The following is a 22,904-nucleotide window of genomic DNA, read 5'->3' as shown; positions in this document are numbered from 1 at the left end:
GTGACTGTGTGTGTCTGCGAATGCGGGTGTCCCTTGGAGTTGCATGCGCACAGGCTCCCGAGCCCGGTTTGCTGTGGCTTACGTACGGCGTCGGAACGCAGATTTAAAAATGCTCGATGCTAAAGCACTTTAGTAGGTAGCCCCCACCCCCCACTCTCTCACCCCCGTTACGTCCCCCTGGATTTCGTGCCGTTGTTAGTGTTTAAAAATGGGAGCAGAAAGTGTCTGCCACGCAAGAAGGTTCCGATGGACTTCTCTGAGCAGAGCTCTGGGCTCCTTCCCCAGGCCGGGGTCGCGGCTCCGATCGGCGCCCGCGCCCGATCTCTGCGTACAGACGGCGGGCGGCCTCCAGTCCTGTACAGAACGACTCTGTGTGTGTGTGAATGCGCCAGACCTAATCCGCATGGTTCTGTGACGTACGCCTCGCGCTGGGCGCTCGGCCCCGGGCCGGGGCCGCGAGGGCACAAATAAAGCATCTGTGGTCGTGCCTGGTGACTGTCTGAAAACTTTGTTGTGGCGCCGAGCGCGAGAATAAAATCGGGACGGGATTTCAGCTGTGTAACTTAGGAAGTGGAAAGAAAACAGAAACAGCCCCTGGAGCTCCCACCCCCCAGAGGAAGCAAAGGCCCTCGAGTGTATAGGAAGTAAGAGGGGACAGGGGCCTGGAAGTGGAAAGAGAGGTGGAAATGGCCCCCAGAGCTCCCACCCCCCAGAGGAAGCAAAGGCCCCCGAGTGTATAGGAAGTAAGAGGGGACGGGGGCCCGGAAGTGGAAAGAGAGGTGGAAATGGCCCCCAGAGCTCCCACCCCCCAGAGGAAGCAAAGCCCCCAGAGTGTATAGGAAGTAAGAGGGGACAGGGGCCGGAAGTAGAAGGAAAGGCAGAAATGGCCCCCAGAGCTCCCACCCCCCAGAGGAAGCAAAGGCCCCCGAGTGTATAGGAAGTAAGAGGGGATGGGCCCAGAAGTGGAAAGAGAGGTGGAAATGGCCCCCAGAGCTCCCACCCCCCAGAGGAAGCAAAGGCCCCCAGAGTGTATAGGAAGTAAGAGGGGACAGGGGCCCAGAAGTGGAAAGAGAGGTGGAAATGGCCCCCAGAGCTCCCACCCCTCAGAGAAGCAAAGCCCCCAAAGTGTATAGGAAGTAAGAGGGGACAGGGGCCCGGAAGTGGAAAGAGAGGTGGAAATGGCCCCCAGAGCTCCCACCCCCCAAAGGAAGCAAAGGCCCCCGAGTGTATAGGAAGTAAGAGGGGACAGGGGCCCGGAAGTGGAAAGAGAGGTGGAAATGGCCCCCAGAGCTCCCACCCCTCAGAGAAGCAAAGGCCCCCGAGTGTATAGGAAGTAAGAGGGGACAGGGGCCCGGAAGTGGAAAGAGAGGTGGAAATGGCCCCCAGAGCTCCCACCCCCCAGAGGAAGCAAAGGCCCCCGAGTGTATAGGAAGTAAGAGGGGACAGGGGCCCAGAAGTGGAAAGAGAGGTGGAAATGGCCCCCAGAGCTCCCACCCCCCAGAGGAAGAAAAGCCCCCAGAGTGTATAGGAAGTAAGAGGGGACAGGGGCCCAGAAGTGGAAAGATAGGTGGAAATGGCCCCCAGAGCTCCCACCCCCCAGAGGAAGAAAAGCCCCCAGAGTATAGAGGAAGTAAGAGGGGACAGGGGCCCGGAAGTAGAAGGAAAGGCAGAAATGGCTCCCAGAGCTCCCACCCCCCAGAGGAAGCAAAGTCCCAGAGTGTATTGGAAGTAAGAGTATATAGGAAATAAGAGGGACAGGGGCCTGGAAATAGAAAGAGAGGTGGAAATGGCCCCCAGAGCTCGCACCCCCCAGAGGAAGCAAAGTCCCCAGAGTTTATAGAAAGTAAGAGAGGGCAGGAGCCCAGAAGTAGAAAGAGAGGCAGAAATGGCCCCCAGAGCTCACACCCCCCAGAGGAAGCGAAGCCCCCAGAGTTTATAGGAAGTAAGAGGGGACAGGGGCCCAGAAGTAGAAAGAGAGGCAGAAATGGCCCCCAGAGCTCACACCCCCCAGAGGAAGCGAAGCCCCCAGAGTTTATAGGAAGTAAGAGGGGACAGGGGCCCAGAAGTAGAAAGAGAGGCAGAAATGGCCCCCAGAGCTCACACCCCCCAGAGGAAGCGAAGCCCCCAGAGTTTATAGGAAGTAAGAGGGGACAGGGGCCTGGAAAAAGAAAGAGAGGCGGAAATGGCCCCCAGAGCAAGCAAAGCCCCCAGAGTATATAGGAAGTAAGAGGGAACAGGGGCCCGGAAGTGGAAAGAAAAGCAGAGAAGGCCCCCAGAGCTCGCACCCCCCAGAGCAAGCAAAGCCCCCAGTGTATATAGGAAGTATTCTTACAGGCGAGGGGGGCCTGAAGTAGCTCCTGCAGAAGGTGCCTCCTGGGCTGGAAAACCAGGAAAGGTTAGCGATGGCAGCACAAAGGGAGGTGGCCCTTGTCCCCCTGCAATTAGAGAACCGAGGGGGGAGCTGGACAGGGTGGGTGAGGAACTGTGGGTAGAACAGACCAGACCCTATGGTGCATGGAGGAAGCAAAAAGATGAGGAGAGTGAGAGGGGCCCAAACAGCTGACACGTGATGCTGGACAGACCAAGAGAGAAGCCCACGGGGGTGCGAGGAAGGGGACAGTGTTCTCCTGCACATTCTGGGAGCAAAGGGAAGCGTGCCCCAAGTGTGCCCTGAATGCAGCAGCCCGAAAAGTTGTGGAAGTGTGCCATGGGTGTGCCGTGGGTGCTCTGAGAGTGCCCTGAGCATGCTGAGTGTGCCCTGAGCGTGCCCCGAGCGTGCTGTGGGTTCCCTGTGCGTGCCCTGAGTGTGCCATGCGTGCCCTGAGTGTGCCGTGCGTGCCCTGAGTGTGCCGTGCGTGCCCTGAGTGTGCTGTGGGTTCCCTGAGTGTGCCGTGCGTGCCCTGAGCATGCTGTGGGTTCCCTGAGCGTGCTGTGCGTGCCCTGAGTGTGCTGTGGGTTCCCTGAGCGTGCCGTGCGTGCCCTGAGCATGCTGTGGGTTCCCTGAGCGTGCTGTGCGTGCCCTGAGTGTGCCGTGCGTGCCCTGAGCGTGCTGTGGGTTCCCTGAGTGTGCTGTGCGTGCCCTGAGCGTGCTGTGGGTTCCCTGAGTGTGCTGTGTGTGCCCTGAGTGTGCTGTGGGTTCCCTGAGCGTGCCGTGCGTGCCCTGAGCATGCTGTGGGTTCCCTGAGTGTGCTGTGTGTGCCCTGAGTGTGCTGTGGGTTCCCTGAGCGTGCTGTGTGTGCCCTGAGTGTGCTGTGTGTGCCCTGAGTGTGCTGTGGGTTCCCTGAGCATGCTGTGCGTGCCCTGAGCGTGCTGTGCGTGCCCTGAGTGTGCCGTGTGTGCCCTGAGTGTGCTGTGGGTTCCCTGAGCGTGCTGTGCGTGCCCTGAGCGTGCCGTGCGTGCCCTGAGTGTGCCGTGCGTGCCCTGAGTGTGCTGTGGGTTCCCTGAGCGTGCCGTGCGTGCCCTGAGCATGCTGTGGGTTCCCTGAGCATGCTGTGCGTGCCCTGAGCGTGCTGTGCGTGCCCTGAGTGTGCCGTGTGTGCCCTGAGTGTGCTGTGGGTTCCCTGAGCGTGCTGTGCGTGCCCTGAGCGTGCCGTGCGTGCCCTGAGTGTGCCGTGCGTGCCCCGAGCGTGCTGTGGGTTCCCTGTGCGTGCCCTGAGTGTGCCGTGTGTGCCCTGAGTGTGCTGTGGGTTCCCTGAGTGTGCTGTGCGTGCCCTGAGCGTGCCCTGAGCGTGACTCTCTTTCCACTTCCGGGCCCCTGTCCCCTCTTACTTCCTATATATATATATATAGCTATATATATATAGAGAGAGGTAGATACATATAAAGAGATAGCTATAGATATATAGAGAGGGAGAGAGAAGGAAGTAGGGAGGGGGGAGAGGGTTATATATATAGAGAGAGAGGTAGATATATATCTATAGAGAGAGAGAGACAGACAGAGAGGTAGAGATACATATATAGATATATAGGGAGGCATAGATATATATATATATATATAGAGAGAGAGAGAGAGAGAGAGAGAGAGAGAGAGAGAGAGAGAGAGAGAGAGAGAGAGAGAGAGAGAGAGAAAGAGAGAGAGAGAGAGAAATAGAGAGAGGGCCACTAGGTGGTGCAGCGGGCGGAGGCCCAGCCTTCAGATCCAGCGTCAGACTTCCTAGCTTCCTGGCAACTCCCTTAGCGCCGTTTGCCTCAGTTTCCCCATCTGTATGTTGATGTCACGAAGAGTCAGATGTGACCAAAACAACCGAAGGCCCCCCACCATGGCCCGATTCTCTGAGAGCCACACGTCCCCTTCCCGGCCCAGATCCGTAGCGTTTTCCAGCTTACACTAACCGCCCTGTGCTTACATTGGAAGGCGGGGTGTCCTTCCACGTCCGAGGTTCCCGACGCCACGCCCAGCACTCTCCGCTGCACCACCTGGCTGCGCGCAACCTGCCCTGACACCTGGGGACCCCTGAGAGCTTCCGAAGAAATCCAGAAATTGGAAAAGTGCTCAGATTAGGGTCAGCCTAGTAATGCGCCACGTTTCTGCAGCAGCTCCGGGCTTACAGTGGCCGAAAGGAGGGAGGGCCAGGGCTTTTGCGCATCCCACCTGCCGGAAACCCCCTGTCAAGGCAAACCGGCAGATTCTCGGCCATGGGCTGGGGGAAATATCATTCTATATCCTCCCACTTACAGAGTTTAATGTTCTTTTTAAAAATTGGGGTTTCCAATTTTCTCCTCCCCAAGATAATCAACAATTTCAGATCGGTTCTATATGTTTAACCATGTAAACCGTCAGAGAGACAGAGATGGAGACAGACAAAATGGACTGAGACAGAGACAGAAGGGCAGTCAGAGACGGGCACCCAGAGAGACAGAGAGAGAATGGCCACAGCACTCAGCGCTGCAGAGATAGCAGGGGACACAAGCCAGCAAGGCCGCGGACCGAGGTCCTTCCCTGCCCCTCTCCCCCCACTTTCTCAGCCTCAAAGACCCACAGTGCCTTTTAGTCACCCCAGGAGACGGAGGGCTCGCGCCTTCGGGCATCCAAAGCCTCTCCTCACGCTTTTCTCAGAGCACAACAATGACCCCGGGCTCCATCGGGTGGCACTCCAAGCCCGCGCTCCCTTCCTCCCGGACATACTCTCAGCGTTAGGCTGCAGAGGCCGGTTCAGGCTTTCCCGGCCTTGGACAGCAGGGAGGTCACCGGAAATGGAGAGCTCTGGGAACCTCTCCCTTGGGCCCCAACAATCTGCCTAATCCTGTCCGTGCAGTGTGTCGGAAAACGGAGTCTGCTCCGGCAACAATGACTCTGTCGCTCCCAACTGGGTCCCTGACCGTTTATCTGCTCAGTTCTGAACAAAGGCCCTGAATTTGTGGGGGAGGAGGAAGACATTGGTGGCTGCCAGAAAAGTACCCGGGGTTGGAGTGCTAGAACTGGAAGGCCCTTCGAGCCAAGGAGATAGGCTGCTACTGTGGGAAAAGCCCTGAAAAAGCGAATGTCTCCTCTGAGAGAACAATGTCTGAGGTGGAAAGGACCCTAAAACACAAACTGTCTGAGGTAGAAAGGACCCTAAAACACAAACTGTCTGAGCTGGAAAGGACCCTAAAACACAAACTGAGCTGGAAAGGACCCTAAAACACAAACTGTCTGAGCTGGAAAGAACCTTAGAACTTAGCATAGCGACCTCAGAACACAAAATCTCTGACCTGGAAAGGATTCCAAAATAGAAAATGGATGAGCTAAAAGAGACCTCAGAACACAGAATATCTGAGCAAGGAACCCTAGAACATAGAATGTCTGAGCTGAAAATGACCCTACAACACAGAACCCTAAAAGAGACCTTAAAATATCGGATATCCGAACTGTGAGGGACCTCACGTCATTTATTTTCTTCTGAGATGGACCTCGGAACAGTGACTGACCAAGAATCAGCCTTAGAACATAGAAAGTCCGAGCTGAAAGAAGCTTTGGGACACAGAATGGGAGAAGCAGATGACATTTGGGAATAGACTGTGCTCAACTCATTTTTTTTTTTATAAAGAGTACATGCTTTGTTCAAGGGGCCCCATTTTATGAGCAGTGGGAAGTACAGACTGAGCTGTGACCCCAGCCTCAATGGAACTAACAGCAATGTACTTCTCGCAAGATTTGTGTTTTCTTTGGGCTAGGGCACCCCCAATGAGGAAAGGTCTATGAAGATCTTTGTCACTTTCTCAATTCGACTTTATAGTCTATGAGAACTGCCTAGAGGATTGAGAGATTAAGTAAATCCTTGCCTATGGTCAAGCTGCCAGTGTGTAAGAGCAGATTTGGACCTGGAACTTCCAGAGGAAGGTGACCCATATGTACCTTCCTAAGAAGTGTCATTCAGACAGGGTCATTTCACTGGTCCCTACTCTGTTGTTTGTACCCTAAGATATTGTCTAGCTTGCCAGCCCCTGGGGACTGTAAAGGAACAAGGCTCAACCCAGAGGCCATTCTTGGAGAGTTCAGATCTTTAATACTTCTCATTCGGACTATTTCAGTAGCCTCCTAATAGATTTCTCTTTCTCAAGTCTTATCCCTTTCTCATCTGTCCTTTATATATCTGGCACACCCAGTTTCCTGAAGTACAGGTGTGAGCATGTCACTTCCCTATTAGACTCTTTTAGTCCCTGTTGTCCTTTCACTGACTCTGGAATCAAAACTTTACCTCATGGTTTTTAATTTTTATTACATTATGTTTCATATATATATATATACATATATATACACACACATATATATATAGCTAATTAGCTACAGTTAGAGGGTGTAGATATAATTTAACTTTATTGTAATGATATGAAAAAGAAACTAGGGTGGAAAAGGGATTGTACTGGAAGAAGAGGAAAAGGGAGGTAAAATGGGGTAAATTACATCATATGAAGAAGTAAAAAAAAAAACCTACTACAGTTGAAGGAAAGAAGGGAGAGGGATGACTATTGTTTGAACCTTAATCTCATGACATTTGGCTCAAAGAGGGAATATCATACATATTAAGTTTGGTATAGAAACTTATCTCACCCCATAGGGATTTAGGAGGGGAAAGGAGAAAGGAGAGAGAGAGGCTAATTGAAGGGAAGGCAGAAGTAAAAGGGGAAAGGGATAAGAAAGGGAGAGGGGCTGAAAAAAGAGAGGTGATAGAAGCAAAACATTGTTGAGGAGGGAAAGGGGGAAAAGAGAGAGAAAGCAAAACTTGGGGTAAAATTGGATGACAGGAAATACAACGTTAGTCATTTTAATTGTGAATGGGAATGGAATGAACTCTCCTATCAAACATAAGTAGCTAGCAGACTGCATTAAAAGCCAGAATCCTACAAAAGGCCATAGATAAAATGTTTAAGAAACACATTTGAAGCTGAGAGATACATAGAGAGTAAAAGGAAAAGGCTGGATCAGAATCTATTATGCTTCAGGTGAAATTAAAAAAAAAAAAAAGCAAGGATTAGTGATTTTGATATCAAAACAAGTAAAAGAAAAACAGATCTAATTCAAAGAGATAAGACAGGAAACTATATCTTGCTGAAAGGTATCATAGATAAGGAAGCAATATAAATACTAAACATATATGTACCAAGTGGTATTGCATCCAAATTCCTAGAGGAGAAATTAAGAGAACTGCAAGAAGAATTAGACAGCAAAACTATACTAGTGGGGGGATCTTATCTTCCCTGTATCATAGCTAAATAAGTGAAACCACAAAATAAAAAAAGAAAGCTATTAAGGAGATAAATAGAATTTTAGACAAATTAGGTATAATAGATCTTTGGAGAAAATTGAATGGGGACAGAAAGAAAGATACTACTTTTTTCTCTGTAGTACATGGAACCTACACAAAAATTGACCATGTATTAGAGTATAAAAACCTCACAATCAGATAAATGAAGAAAGCCAGAAATAATAAATGTATCCTTGTCAGATCATGATACAATGAACTTACATATAATAAAAGGTCAGGGAAAAACAAACCAAAAATTAATTGGAAACTAATCTAATCCTAAGAAATGAGTGGGTGAAGCAACAAACTATAAGGAACAATTGATAATTTCATCCAAGAAAATGACAAAAATGAGACAAGGTACCAGAATTTATGGGATATAGCCAAAGCAGTTTTTAGGGAAAGTTTTATATCTTTAGATGCTTACTTGAATAAAATAGAGAAAGAAAAGATCAATGAATTGGGCTTGCAACTAAAAAAGCCTAGAAAAAGGACAAATTAAAAAACCCCAAATGCCAAATTTGAAATTCTGAAAATATAAAGGAAGATTAATTAAACTGAAAGTTAAAAAAAAAAACTATTGAACTAATAAAACTAAGAGTTGGTTTTATAAAAAAGCAAAACAAAACAAAATAGATAAACCTTTAGTTAACTTGATTAGAAAAAAAAAAGGAAAAAACCAAATTACCATTATCAAAAAAAGAACAGGGTGAACTTATTACCAATGAAGAGGAAATTAAAGTAATAATTAAGAACTACTTTGCCCAATTGTATGCCAATAAATCTGATAATCTAAGTAAAATGATGAATATTTTCAAAGATATAGACTCTCCAGGTTAACAGAAGAGGAAAGGATAATTTAAATAATTCTATTTAAGAAAAATAAATTGAACAAACTATTAATGAACTCCCTAAGAAAAAATCTCCAGGTCATATGGATTTACAAGTGAGTTTTACCAAAACATTTAAAAAACAATTAATTCCAATACTATAGTAACTATTTGAAAAAATGGGGGAAGGTGTCCTACCAAATTCCTTTTGTGACACAGATATGGTGCTGATACCTAAATCACATAAGGCCAAAACAGAGAAAGAAAATTATACACCAGTTTCCCTAATGAATACTGATGCAAAAACCTTAAATAAAATATTAACAAAAAGATTACAACTTATCACCAGGATAATACTATGACCAAGTAGGATTTAGACCAGGAATGTAGGGCTGATTCCGTATCAAGACAACTGTTGGCATAATTGACTGTCAGTATCAAAACTAAGAGAAATCACATGTAGATTTAGAAAAATCATTTGACAAAATACAGTACCCATCCCTATTAAAAACACTAGAGAGCATAAGAGCATGGGGATAAATGGAGCTTTCCTTAAAATGATAAGTAGCATCTATCTAAAACTATCTGCAACCATATGTAATAGGGATAAATTAAAAGCATTTGCAATAAGATCAGGTTGCTCACTATCACCATTTCTATTCAGTATCATATTAGGAATATTAGCTTTAGCAATAAGGGAAGAAAAAAATTGAAGGAATTAGAATAAATAATAAACAAAATTATCATTCTTTGTAGTTAATATGTGGGTAAACTTAAAGAATCCTAGAGAATTAACTAAAAAACTACCAGAAACAATTAACAACTTTAACAAAGTTGCAGCATACAAAATAAATCCACATAAATCATCAGCATTTCTAAATGTTACCAACAAAGTCCAGCAGCAAGATACAGAAAGAGAAATTCCATTTAAAATAACTCTTGGTAATGTTTGGGAGCTTACCTGCCAAGACAAAGCCAGGAACTATATGAACACAATGACAAAACACTTTTCACACAGAATTAGATCTAAACAATTGGAAGAATATCAAGTACTCATGGGTAGGCTGATCTGATATAATAAAAATGACAATTTTACCTAAATTAACCTAATTATTCAGTGCTGTACCAATCAAACTGCCAAGAAATTCTTTATAGAGTTAGAAAAACAATAGTAAAATTCATCTATAAGAACAAAAGGTCAAAAATCTCAAGAGAATTAATGATAAAATTGCAAATAAAGGTGCCCTAGCTGCACCAGACCTAAAACAATATTATAAAGCAGTAGTCATCAAAACCATTTGGTACTACTGGCTAAAAAAGAGAGTAGTGCACCAGTGGAATAGTTTAAGTTCATAAGACACAACAGTCAAAGACTATATAATCTAGTGCTTGATAAACCCAAAGGCTCTGGGATAAGAACGCACTATTTGATAAAAATTGCTTGGAAAATGGAAAAAAAAAAAAAAACAGCATGGCAGAAACTAGGCACTGATTAACACCTAAAATCCTATACCAAGATATGGTCAAATGGGGCATGATTTAGACATAAAGGGTGATACTATCAGCAAATTAGAAGAACAAAGGATAGTCTACTTCTCAGATCTGAGGAGAAGTAAGGAATTTATGGCCAAAAAACCCTATGGAACATTCTGAAATGCATAATGGGTAAGTTTACATTATATTAAAAAGTTTTTGTACAAATAGTACCAATGGAGCCAAGATTAAAAGGGAAGCAGAAAAGTGGAGAAAAGGTTTACATTCAAAGTTTCTGATAAAGGCTCATTTCTAAAATATATAGAGAATTTACTCAAATTTATAAGAATAAAAGTCATTCTCCAATCAATAAATCAAAGGATATGCACAGAAAATTTTCATGTGAAGTAATTAATTCTAGTGATATAAAAATGTTCTAAATCATTATTTATTAGAGAAATGCAAATTAAGACAACTCTGAGATACCACTTCTCCCCTCTCATTTTGGCTAAAGTGACAGGAAAGGATAATGATAAATGGTGGAGGGGATGTGGGAAAATTGGGGCACTGGTGCATTGTGGGTGGAGTTTTGATCTGATCCAACCATTCTGGAGAGCAATTTGGGATTATGCTCAAATGGCTATGAAACTACCCTTTGATCCAGCAATGTCTCTATTGGTCCTGTATCCTAAAGAGATCTTAAAAGGAGTGAAAAGGACCCACATATGCAAAAATGCTTGTGGCAGCCCTTTTTGTAGTGGCAAGAAACTGGAAACTGAAAGGATGCCCGTCAGATGGACAATGGCTGAATAAATTATAGTATATGAATGTTATGGAATATTATAGTTCTGTAAGAAATGTCCAACAGGAAGATTTCACAAAGGCCTGGAGAGACATGACCTGATGCTGAGTGAAATGAGCAGAACCAGGAGATCATTATACACAACAATAGCAAGATATTACGATAATCAGTTAGAACCATGGGAAATCATTGTACACAGCAACGAGATTGTGATGATCCACTCTGATGAATGTGGCTCTTCAACAACAGGATGATTCAGGCTAATTCCAATACAGTTGTGATGAAGAGAGCCATCTGCACCCACAGAGAGAACTGTGGGGAATTGAACATAATATTTTCACCTTTTTTGTTGTTGTTTGCTTGCATTTTTTCTTTTTCACTTTTTTTTTCCTTTTTGATCTTTTTTTTTTTTGGGGGGGGGGGTGTAGGATGTATGATAAATGTGGAAATATGTTTAGAAGAACTGCACGTGTTTAACCTGTATTGAATTGTTTGCTCTCTTGGGTAAGGGGAAGAGAGGAAGAAAATTTTGGAACACAAGGTTTTGCAAGGGTAAATGTTGAAATCGATCTATGCGTGTGTTTGGAAAATAAAAAGCAATTATTATTAAAAAAATAATAATAAAGATAAAATCCCCACAGCAGAACAACATTAGCTGGCCAATCCTACATATAGTTTGCACTCTTTGCCTATATCGTGATCTTTACAGCAACTCTGAGAGATGGGTGCCCATTTTACAGACAATGAACCTGAAGCCCAGAGAGCCTACTTCCCTACAGTCCCACAGTTTGTGTCAGAAGCAGACTTAAATCCCAGCTCTTGGAAGTTCGGTGCTCCCAGCCTGATTCTGGGAGCCCAGAAGGCAGTTAGAGTTCATCTCATTCTACCCTGTCATCTTACAGATGAGCAAACAGGGCCTGAGGGAAGTGGAGTGACTCCCCTGAAACGCTGGGGCTGGCAAGGGCAGAGCTGAACTCCCGCCCGGCCCTTCTGGCTTTGCGGCCAGATCCCGCTTCTCTTCCCCACATTTCTTGGCAGCTTGGGCCCAACCTTGTCATTCAGATGACATTGAGACTAAGAAAAGTGCTTAGCGAAGACGCTTCCTTTCCCAGGGAAGGGCTGTCGCTGCTCGACACAAGTCACTGAAGCCCGGCATTCTCTCCCCGGGTTCCAAGAGCTTCTGTGGTTGCTAGGAGACAGTCCTGGAAATCTTCCAGAGATGGGCTAACCTGCAAGGAAGTACAACTTCCAAACCTAGAGAAGCTGCAAGGAGAGCTAAGATTCCGTGTCTTTTCTCCTCTTCTCTTCCAGGAGAGAAGTAATTGAGGAAGTAAGCTGGTATTCCCACCACATCCCAGGAATTCCGTCTTGTTTTCCTTTTGCTCACTGCGCCATTTACTTTTAAATCAAATATTGGGCCAAAGGAACCAGCGTCTTTCCATTTAAAAACAAATCTTCTTTGAAGGTTTCTTGAAACAGAATTGGTTCATCTCCCAATTTGTTTTCTGCTCATGAAAGACATCCCAGTATTTCTTCTTGATGGAGTAATCCCAGGAAGGCAGATTACTTCCACAAAGGCCATTAGTTTTGTTGGCTTGTTTTTTATCTCTCTGGGCCATGTGGAAAGTATGGGGATCCAGAATCAGAAGACCCGAGTTCAAATTCCAGCATAATTTTACATGAGTCACTTCAACTATCTGGATCACCTTCTTCCTTGGTAATAAAGGACATGGATCCATCTTTGCCCTGAGTAAACCGGCTCCTGGGGGTTGGGAGGGGCATTGTCTGGGTTGAATTTGAAAATGGGGACAGTTAGAACATGAAAGCCTCTTCTGATCCCTGCAGGCCCCTGCAGCTAAGGTCTCCTTTTCACCTCTTCCTGTTTACTTCTCCATCTTTAATCATCACCTTCTCCCTCGAGCACCTTCAGTTTCCTTCTCTCTACTAGCTGCTTGTTTCTCTGTGACTTGTGGGGAATAAGTGATGGGAAAGAGCTATCACTTTTGTAAGAAGCATCCTGCTTCTCCCCTGGGGGGTGGGAGGGCAGTGACTCAAAGTCAGTGATTAAAAGGATTGTGCAGGTGGAATGCCAAACACCTCCCTCTTAGAAAACGCAAGGCTTCCTTTGTGACCGATTTCAACAAAACAAACAAAACAAGCCTCTATTTGGAGATAGATTGGTCCCAAAACTGGGCTGCCATGGGATGTGGTTGCAAAAAGAGCCTTTGAGGCTTTGGGGAAAAGCTAGGCTGGAACTGGATAATGGAAAAGTATGGGGAACTATTAGAAGGTACATGAAGGTAGGAACGAGGACAGATGAAGCTAGGATACATTTAGTAAGTGAAACAAGGAGAATGCCTTCTCATCTCTGCCCCCTTGACCTTGGCCAATTAATTTTCTCTCTTTAGGTCTCTGTTGCCTCATTTGTAAAATGAGAGAATTGGATCAGATGACCTTCAGGTCCCCTCCAGCTCTAAATTTTAGAATCTCCAAGATGAGTGGGTTGGACTACATGGTTTTACAGGCAAGAAAATTGAGAGATTAAACAGTCTTGCCTAAAGACAAATAGTAAACAGCTGACAGAATTTGAAACCTGATGCTCTGACCCTAGTCCCAGCACCCTTCCACTCAACCACAATCACGCTGCTTTTCCGCTTCCCCAACACACACACACACACACACACACACACACACACACACACACACACACGTCCATGAAAATTCTATGATACAGCGGCCCAGTTGAATCTGGGTAAATTCTTGGACATATTTTAAAATGATGCAATAGAAATAAGATTAACCATCAATAACACTGAACTTGCTTGACAACTATTTACATTTGAATAAGTGAATTTCAATACACAAAATGCCTATGACTACTTGTCAGCATCTCGAGTCTCCTTTGAATTCTACGTTTGCTTCCACGGTTCCTTTTGCTTGCTTGTCTTGATCCTTCACGTGCTTGTAATCATCTATAATTACACATTGATATTTCTGAAATTACTCTTTTCCTTGTCAATACTTCTTTGGTGCTTTAGGAAGACCATGATTTAGCCTCAGTTTACTCATCTGTAAATGGGGATAATAATAGAACCTATCTCACAGGACTGTATGGATCAGATATAATGTACATAACAGGATATAGAAACATTAAAGTTAAATCTATAAACGAGCTATTATTGATATAAAATCTATTCTTTTTGATACTTATTTTGGTCCATATCATATCATATCTATATCTGCCCCCCCCAACTATAATCTTCCTGGGAATAAAGATCATGTCTTTTTTCATCTTTGTATTTCCATTTCCCTGTTTGGAGCCTAACACATAAATAATAAATATTTATTATAAAAATATTGAGTACTAAGAAATAACTAACATCAATAATCCTATAAAATAATAGCTATATCAATATTAATTAATATGTAATAAATCAATAGTCCTAGTCTTTAATAATTAGTAAAATTTATTTTAAAAAATTAGTAATAATTTAATTAAATTAAATAAACTAAGCCAACAAGGAGTTCCTCAGAACCAAGCCTCTAGAGCAGACAAAGGCTCTTGGGAGGACAATAAATGTTCATCAGGCTCTCGGAAAAATGTACTTGTCTTCTACTTAATCACTCTTCCCTAGTTCTCTCATCTGAAAAATGGGGAGAATAATGTTTGCATTATACATTCCACAGGGTTCATGTGGAAGAAAATTGCAGGGATTATTAGTACTGTTCCAAGTCTGAGGCCACAGAACATGCCAGCTCTAGCTGAAAAGGAGGCTTTGTAACCACCCCGGTGCCTCTGACTTCCTTTTATCAGAACCTCTAAAACGAGCCCCACACGTCTCCTTTGTCCAGATGACCTTTGTTTTGTTTTTTGTTTTTGTTTTTTTTCAAGACATCCTAGCACTTGTGACTCAGTTCTTTTGAATGAGGAGAATGTCAAGTTTAATTATTTTTGAAAATGTCCCTGCCCACAGACCTGGCAGATGGGGTTAAAAGTCATCAACAGTTTCTAGAAGTGTCTGAAGTTAAGCTCCTTAATGAGATTTCATGTGCATTATCTATACAGATCCATCATACTCACAGATAAATATTATTTTGACACTATAAGCACATTTGCCTTCTGACTAAAACATAGATTACAAAGGGATTCAGCAGGAGGTACAGCTTAGAACAGAATCAGAGAACATCCCATCACAAAGCAGAGGGCAGAGAACTGAGAATGTTGGAGCTAGGAGGATCTTTATGCTTTTGTTATAAGAAGACCCTAATAAATTTTTTTAAGTTTTGTGAAACTACAGAATTTTCTTCTTCTTCCTTTTTTTTTTTTTAATAGCTTTTTATTTACAAGATATATGCATGGGTAATTTTTCAGCATTGACAATTGCAAGAACTTTTGTTCCAACTTTTCCCTTCCTTCTCCCCACCTCCTCCCCCAGGTGGCAGGTAGTCCCATACATGTTAAATATGTTAAAGTCAAATGCAATATATGTACACATGTCCATACAGTTATTTTGCTGCAAAAAAAGAATCTGACCCTGAAATAGTGTACAATTAGCCTGTGAAAGAAATCAAAAATGCAGGCGGACAAAAATAGAGGGATTGGGAATTCTATGCTCCTTTCCAACTACTTGGGTTCTCTCATTAAGCAAGCAATTTTTTTTCTCTAGGTCACTCTAGCCAAACTGGTCTGTTCTCAATCATGTAATTAATGTGCAATTTAAAGCATCAGAAACTGCAGAGAACGTATTGCACAGAACATAGTGATCCCTTCATTTTCCAGAAAATGAAACTACCAAGAGAAAAAAATAAAATAAAATATAGCCTCTGTTTTCACTTCATCTAGGATAACATGACAGGTGGAGTTAACTTTTGAAGACAAAAAATAAAATAAAGTCTCCGTTAACTTTGGAGGCAAATCTATGAGCAAACTGGAGATATTCTTATACTTCTGATAAGGAAGTCAAACTCTGAGAATCAATTCAACCAACATTAAATACCTGCTGTGTACAACAATTGAATTTGTACAATGTATAGATGAGAGACAGATAGTCCTTGGTCTTATGGAGCTTAATTTAGTAGACGATGGTATAGGATATGGAGAAAGTGGCATTTGAGATAGACTCTTGGGGCAGCTAGGTGGCACAGTGGATAGAACACCAGCCCTGAAGTCAGGAGCACCTGAGTTCAAGTCTGGCCTCAGACACTTAACACTTCCTAGCTGGGTGACCCTAGGCAAGTCACTTAACCCCAACTGCCACACCAAAGACAGAGAGAAAGAGAGAGAGAGAGAGAGAGAGAGAGAGAGAGAGAGAGAGAGAGAGAGACAGACATAGAGAGAGACAGAGAGAGACAGAGAGAGAGAGAAACAGAAAGACAGAGAGAAACAGAGTGAGAGAGCAAGTGAGAGAACCAGAGACAGAGAATCAGAGACAGACAGAGAGAGACAGAGACAGAGAGATACAGAGAGAGACAGAAAAACAGAGAGAGAGAAGAGAGAGAGAGAGAGAGAGAGAGAGAGAGAGAGAAGGAGGGAGGGAGAGGGAGAGGGAGAGGGGTTTCTTTCTCTGTGACATTATTTTTTCTGGTGGACCCAAAGGACTGACTTTCAAATCTGGGTTCAAACTTGTGAACTTCTAACACACATGTGTACAGTCATGTACCTGCCCCATGTCCTCCTCCTCTTTCATCTCAGCTATCCTCAGAGATGGTCACACTTTTGATCTTGCCATCACCCAAGAGCGGGTCACAGCCACAGTCATGAACTCTGAGATGTCTAGCATCCCATCTTTCCTTCTGCCTTACAATTCCCAGTCTTGTTCATTTTTATTGAGAACTCCCATCCCTCAACTCCTCAACCCTTTCTTAGACTGTCCCCCTTATACAGTTTACACTCTTCTCCCTTCCTCATCTTGACTGTTCAGTGAACCAAACCAGATCTACACTTTCCTCTAGCCTCTTGTTATCTCCTTGATGATCATGCCCTGCCAAATCCCAACCTTGGATTGCTCCCTCCTTCCCTACCTCCTGAGTGCACACTGTAGAATGGAACAGGGAAGAGTACAAACTGGTTCTTTCTCCCCTGCCTGCTCACTGCAGAATTGCAAGCACCTCTAACTCTGGCTTTGGGGGGACGGCGCCCCTGTATCCACTCCAGCTCTCCTTTCTAACCCAGAACCCCAAACCAAGAGCTCCTCTCTCCTGTAAGTGCCCACAGCGTCCCCAACCCGCTAGTGCTCTCCTGGTCTCTACAAGCCAGCTGGAACTGGCGTTCCTCATCAGCCGAGGTTCCCTCAGTCTGTCCTACTCGGACCCGGGCTCCTCACAACTCCCCTGGCTGTCTCAGAGGTGGAAGTTCGGGCCAAGGCTGTTTCTGCGGAGCTAGCCTGGATGTGTTTACACCCTCCCCCCCATTAAAAGTCCCAGGTCTCTTGGCATCTTCTCAGCTGTCCTAGGAAGACCCTGCCCTGCTCCAAGGTTTCTCTGTCGTTCACTGCTCTACCTTCACCTTGAGAACCAACTTTGTTCTGTTTTGTTTGGGTTTTTTTGGAGGGGGGGAGGAAGCTGGAGTCTTTAGAATTTTCAGATCTATCTGCCCTCTTCCCATAATCCTCTCTAATCCTCCTTCTTAATGATAATGACTTTCCTCTAGGCTTTGATGAGATGGCCTTTCCACCTGCTCTCTGCCAGTCTTCCTAGCTGTTCCCAGCTTTCAGTCTCCTTTGCTGGATCTCCGCCAGATATCGGCCACTAACAGTGAGTATCTGCCAGATCTCTAACCTGCATCTCTCTCTACTCTTTTATTTGGTGGAATCATCATTCCCCGATGATTACATTATCCTCTCTCTGCAGATGATTCTCAAACCTAGCTATCTGGCTTGAACTTCTCTTCTGACTTCCTTTTGGACAGCTCCAACCGGGGGTCCCACAGATATCTTAAATTCATATTGATCATTGTCTTTCCCCCTAACCCTTGGGTGAGGATTTCTATCCAACATGCAGGAAAAATCTCTCTAAGTGGTTGAATATGTTTTGGGTAAGTGAGTTTGTGTTATCTGTAATCCTTGAGTTTGTAAAATTTAAATTCTGGGTTTTTTTCCAATTAATGAAACATGGTATTCTCTTCCTTTAATACTTTGTCATTGGATGAAGGAGAAGAAGAAAGTAAGAGACTCCCTGTCGTAGACACATATAGTCAAGCAAGGCAAATCCCTGTATTGGTCATGTCCCCAGACCCCTCCCTCTTTCTGTATCCTGAGCCCAGCATCCCTCTGGAGTCACGCTGGGCAGAGCTCTTAAGTCAGTTATTTTTATACTATTGTTGGTTTCCCTTTTTACGTTTCCCTTATGCTAATCCCTTCACTCTTGCTATATGACTGGTCAGCTCCCTTCTGACATATGTGTCTTTGACAGTAACATGTTAAAGGCCTCTTCCTGGAGGAAACTTGCTATAAAAATGTTTTCCCTGGTTTCTGCTTTTGTATCGAGGATCCTGTGACTTTAAGGAATCAGAACAAAATCAGCCCCAAAGAGAAGAATCTGTGTAATCTCACCATCTGTATAGAAGCCCTATCTGGGCTCTGGCAGGACGGCCTCGTTCTGATGCAGAGCAACGTGTAAATCGAACTATGCTTCCCGGGACCTCTGTGCACGTATCGGCTCTTGCTCTCATCATTAGACCATACGTGGGGCAAAGCATTTATTGAGTGTTTACTATTGAGAGACTAGTATTATTATTAATTATTAAAAACAAAGATTTGGGGAGATCCAGGATTTCCCCTTCTCTGTTTTAAAGACTTCACTTTCTGAAGTAGAAGGAGAATTTCTCCTCCACCAGGAATCTGATCTAAGGGAAATTGCATTCCCTCAAGCTTGGGTGGAGACAGATCCTTTTGTCTAAATGGTCCAAGGCTGGGGATGGTCTGAAGTCTCTCGTCCAAATGTGACATGACGTCACTCTCAAGCTCTCGTTCACTGAGGGCCAAGCAGGGTGGGTTCCCACCTCGAGGAACACTTACTCTTTGAAGAGTAATGTTGGATCCGGCTGCAATCATCTTTGGTCTTAAAGAGATGGCTAAATGTGTATTTCTAAACACGCTGGCATTATCAATGATTAAATGACCCAGAAACTCTCTCTCTCAAATCTTTTTAACCACCCCTCTATATAGCAGGATTTGGAACATGAAGACTTAGAGACCTTCTCATTTTACTAGGTCTGGAGAGGAGTGACTTAGTCACGTTACCACAGCTGGCAAAAACCAGAGCAAGGATTTGAATCCAAGTTCCTTGATTCCAAATCCAGTGCTTTTCCTACTAAGCTAGAAAATTGTAACCAGAAATCCTGCATGCATGGGAGCAGTTTTTATTATCCTCATTATTCATGCACAGCAGGAGGTAAAGTGCATACAGGTGGAACAACATGAAGCCAATTAAGAGCAACAAGGTCGAAATGACCTTTCAAATGCTTGGTTACTGAAAGCTCAGAGTCGGGGTTAGGAATTACTATTAGAAGACTTCCAGGACGGCCTCCATCCACACAGCTGCCTCCCATTCTGGATGATTTTCTTCCACAAAGGCAACCATTAGAGACATCAGTTATCTTCTAACTTAACTCACAGGTGCTTTAAGTTCCCTGAGTGTAACAAATTAGGGCAAAGCTTCTAATGGAGACTTCTCCCTATGACAGAACAGGTCTCCTCTCCTCTCCCTCCTCTTCGTCTTCCTCTTCTCTCTCTTCAATTCTCTAGTACACCTTTCCTCCTCTCCTTCATAAGTGGCTATTAAATTCCTATCCATTCTTTAAAGTCCAGCTCTAATGTCACCTCTTTCCCAATTCTTTGATCCTCTGTAATTCTGCAAGAATGTCCCCCCCCCCAGACTTTGCATTCCGCTTTTCTGTCTCTGAGAAATTACAATTTCTATAATATATTATATTGACCTCAGGTCTAATCCTCTTGTAACTCCACTCTGTACCTGATTGGGAACTTCATGAAGGGAAAGACCATGTTCCAATTTTGCATCTCTCCCAGACCTGGCAGGCTAAGATAAGGAAATATCTCGGCCAATGCCGAATCCTGCCCTCTGAGCTCAAGGCTCCTTGAAACTCCTGGGTTTCAGACTAGATAAGGGCTCAAAAGATAGCATATAAAAGATCCCGTCATTGGTGACTTTGTGACCCAGTGTGGTCATGGCCAAGCCCTTTGGTGTATGATATTGCACAGTCCATTGCATGTACAAATCTTCTATGGTTGGTAATGTAGCTTATTGCATGAAGCGGTTTCCAGGTACTCATATACCCATGCTTGTGCACAAAGTGTGCACACACACACGCACACACACACACACACACACACACACACAAACTCAGATACATATGCAGAGTCATCCAGGTAACCAGATTCCCCAGAACTGCTCCGGTTTAACCAGATATTCTTGCTCCCCTTCCTAATAACATTATCAAACTGGCCCAGAATTTGGGGCTACCTCTTACCTTTTAGATTGGGCACAGCACTCTCAGAAAGCAAGAAAGACTTGCAACCCATGTTAGATGACTGGCAGCAGCTGGAGAGATCAGATCCTACCTTCCCGACAGGGTGACCCGGACCTCCCAGCATGGTGAGGGTCCTTCCACTACGCCAGGGATTTCTTTCCCAAACTCTTAGGCAATGTCCTCTGTACAATGGGAAAGCTTCCCAGACAGTAGCATTCGTTACTTTGGTTTGCCAAGGGAAGTCAGATAGACCCCGCAGAATATACGGTCTTTGGAGACGGGCTCTCCTGCTGTTGTTGTTTCTGATCCCCCAGTCTCCACCACAGCCTAGCATGGAACAGGTCCCTCATGCCAGATGAAGGAAATTCAACTGAATCCTTCGCTCTTCCCCTAAAGTCTGCAGACAGAAAGAACGCTCCAGAGCCTTTTGTGTCTGTCATTTTTATCATCCTTTTATTGGAAAAAGCTGGTATTAACATATTTATATTTTTATCCAACAACAGTTAGCTAGTCTGTGAAACACAAAGAAAGAAAGCAGCCATGAACTACAGCTTTCAAAACAATCAGCTGGACCACCTTGACCACCACTTACTCTACACCACCGAAAGCTTAATCCCCAAAGAAAGAATCAAAAAATGGGAAAAAAAAAAAAAACAACCAGAAAATAAATCCAAAACCCTCACAATGACAAGGTTACCTCCCGTACATTCAAGAAGACCAGAAAACTGAATCACAGTAAGAATGCAAAGTTCATGAACAACATACTGGTGATTACTTTTTTTTTTTTTTCTCTAGTTCTTCTCCCTCCCATGATACTTTCTGTACTTGACTCATGATGAGAGCATGCTTTCTTCTGGAAAGTAGGAATTTCCCAGAATTCCAGAGACACATTTTCCTTCAAAGAAGAGCTTGGTTTTTGTACCCAAATTTTAAAAACGGAATTAAGGTACAAGAAATCCAAATGATAACTGTTGTGTTAAAACCTGCTTTATAATATCTTATCTATAGTCTCGTACTTGGAAGATGTTGAAAGTTAAGTATATGATTTGACAGAATTTTTAGTAAATGTAAGTAAGAGCTGTTAGCCATTTCAGCCCAAAAGGGTGATGGGTAAATGGAAAAATCTTCAAATAATTGTGTGAGGCCCTCAAAGCTTTAGTTTGGATCTACCAAGATTTCTATACAATTTACCACATTCTTAAACCTTTTTACAAGAAAAACAAAACCAAAATCAAAAGCGATCCCAAACCAACCCTCTAATTATTAAATTTAATTAGAATAAATATGTACATATAATACTGTCCAAGTCATTTAGAGTATACAGTGATTTATAAACAAACATTCCTCATTCCCTTTGATTCTTAAAAAAAGAAAAAAGAAAAAGTAGCGTACACATTTCAGAGTGTCTGTATAATATGGCTGGAAGTGGGTGCACATGCGTTTGTGCTTTTAAATACACAAAAATAGTTATTGGTCGAGAAAACTTCAGTTGGACAATATTTCTTGGGTCATGTCAAGACATCGTTATAAAAAAGTTGGATCCTGTTGATAACCTGTGAGAGCCATGGCCACGTTTCTCAGCTTTCTAACTCAAAATACAAAATGCTGTAGGATCATTTCACTTTCTGTTTGCTGAGGGGGGCAATGGTGAATGGGGACTTTCTCAAGGGACCGATGAGTTTTGCCTTAAACAGAGATGAGCTCATGAAATCGGTGATCCGTCTCAACCTGACTGTGCAAATGCATTTGCTGACTCCGGAGAGTTAGAGCTCTCAACTCCACACGTGCAGTGAAATTCCCTTAGAGAAAAACAAATTTGTTCTCTTGCCTGGTTGGGTTAACTGTTCCTCTCCTTCTCCCTAAAATATATTTAAAATGGGATTTTTTATTTTTTTTATTTTGAGAGGCAGCTCGATCCTCCAAGGACACGAGCGGGTGGGTAATGGGCTGCACATGCACAGGGAGCAAAGCTCACAACCCTTAAACATGGCGGAGCAAACTTGGGGCAATAGGCAGCACGGTGCGGGGGTAATGAGCACACGTGACTTAGGACACAGAGACTCTTGCACTGCCTGGGGCTCATTGAGTACATTTTCCTTCTTTGGACCTCACGTTCTTCAAGCTGATGAGTAAGGCCCTTTCCAAGCCTAAATCCTAGGATTACATTTAGAGGCGAGAGCGCCTGGAGATCACTGCAGCTCGGGGAGCTCGGGCAGCTGGAATTTCCCGCCCAAGATGACCCAAAGCAGGGGCAAGATCTAGGACGGCTCATCCCCCTGCCACACTTCTCTTCCTGCCATGGAAGCCGGGGCTCTCAGCAAGCCTCCTTCTACTTTCTGGGATCGGCGGGAGCCCAGGTAGAAAGAATTGGCTTCCGTCTCTCCCAGGAGGCATGGAAATGTCCTACCGATGTGAAAAAAGTCTCCTAAAAGGCCAGTTGCAGGGGCTGCTAGCAGCCCCATAAGCCACCATTTGTTTTCCTCCAGAAACTGAAATAAGAACGTGACCGTGGAATTGTTTTCTGACAAGGGGGTGGCCAGGAGGGAAAGAGGGATGGATGTTAGTCCTGAAACAGTGAGCCCTGGAGA

General features: G+C 44.2%; 1 protein-coding gene across 5 annotated transcripts in view; it reads right to left on the bottom strand.

Annotated features, from left to right (window-relative positions):
• Positions 1-20,741: 20,741 nt before the first annotated feature.
• The window catches only part of PPP2R2C (protein phosphatase 2 regulatory subunit Bgamma), a 302,284-nt gene continuing 300,121 nt past the window's right edge, over positions 20,742-22,904 (bottom strand). For all 5 annotated transcript variants that reach the window (XM_051965769.1, XM_051965771.1, XM_051965772.1 and 2 more), the window contains one exon: positions 20,742-22,904. This exon is cut by the window's right edge and continues 897 nt beyond it. The gene's annotated coding sequence lies outside the window, so the exon portion shown is untranslated.

This window comes from Antechinus flavipes, chromosome 6 (genome assembly GCF_016432865.1).
Source record: "Antechinus flavipes isolate AdamAnt ecotype Samford, QLD, Australia chromosome 6, AdamAnt_v2, whole genome shotgun sequence".
NCBI lineage: Eukaryota > Metazoa > Chordata > Mammalia > Dasyuromorphia > Dasyuridae > Antechinus > Antechinus flavipes.
Note: the sequence above shows the minus strand (reverse complement) of the source record. Positions and strands in the feature narration are given on the sequence as shown.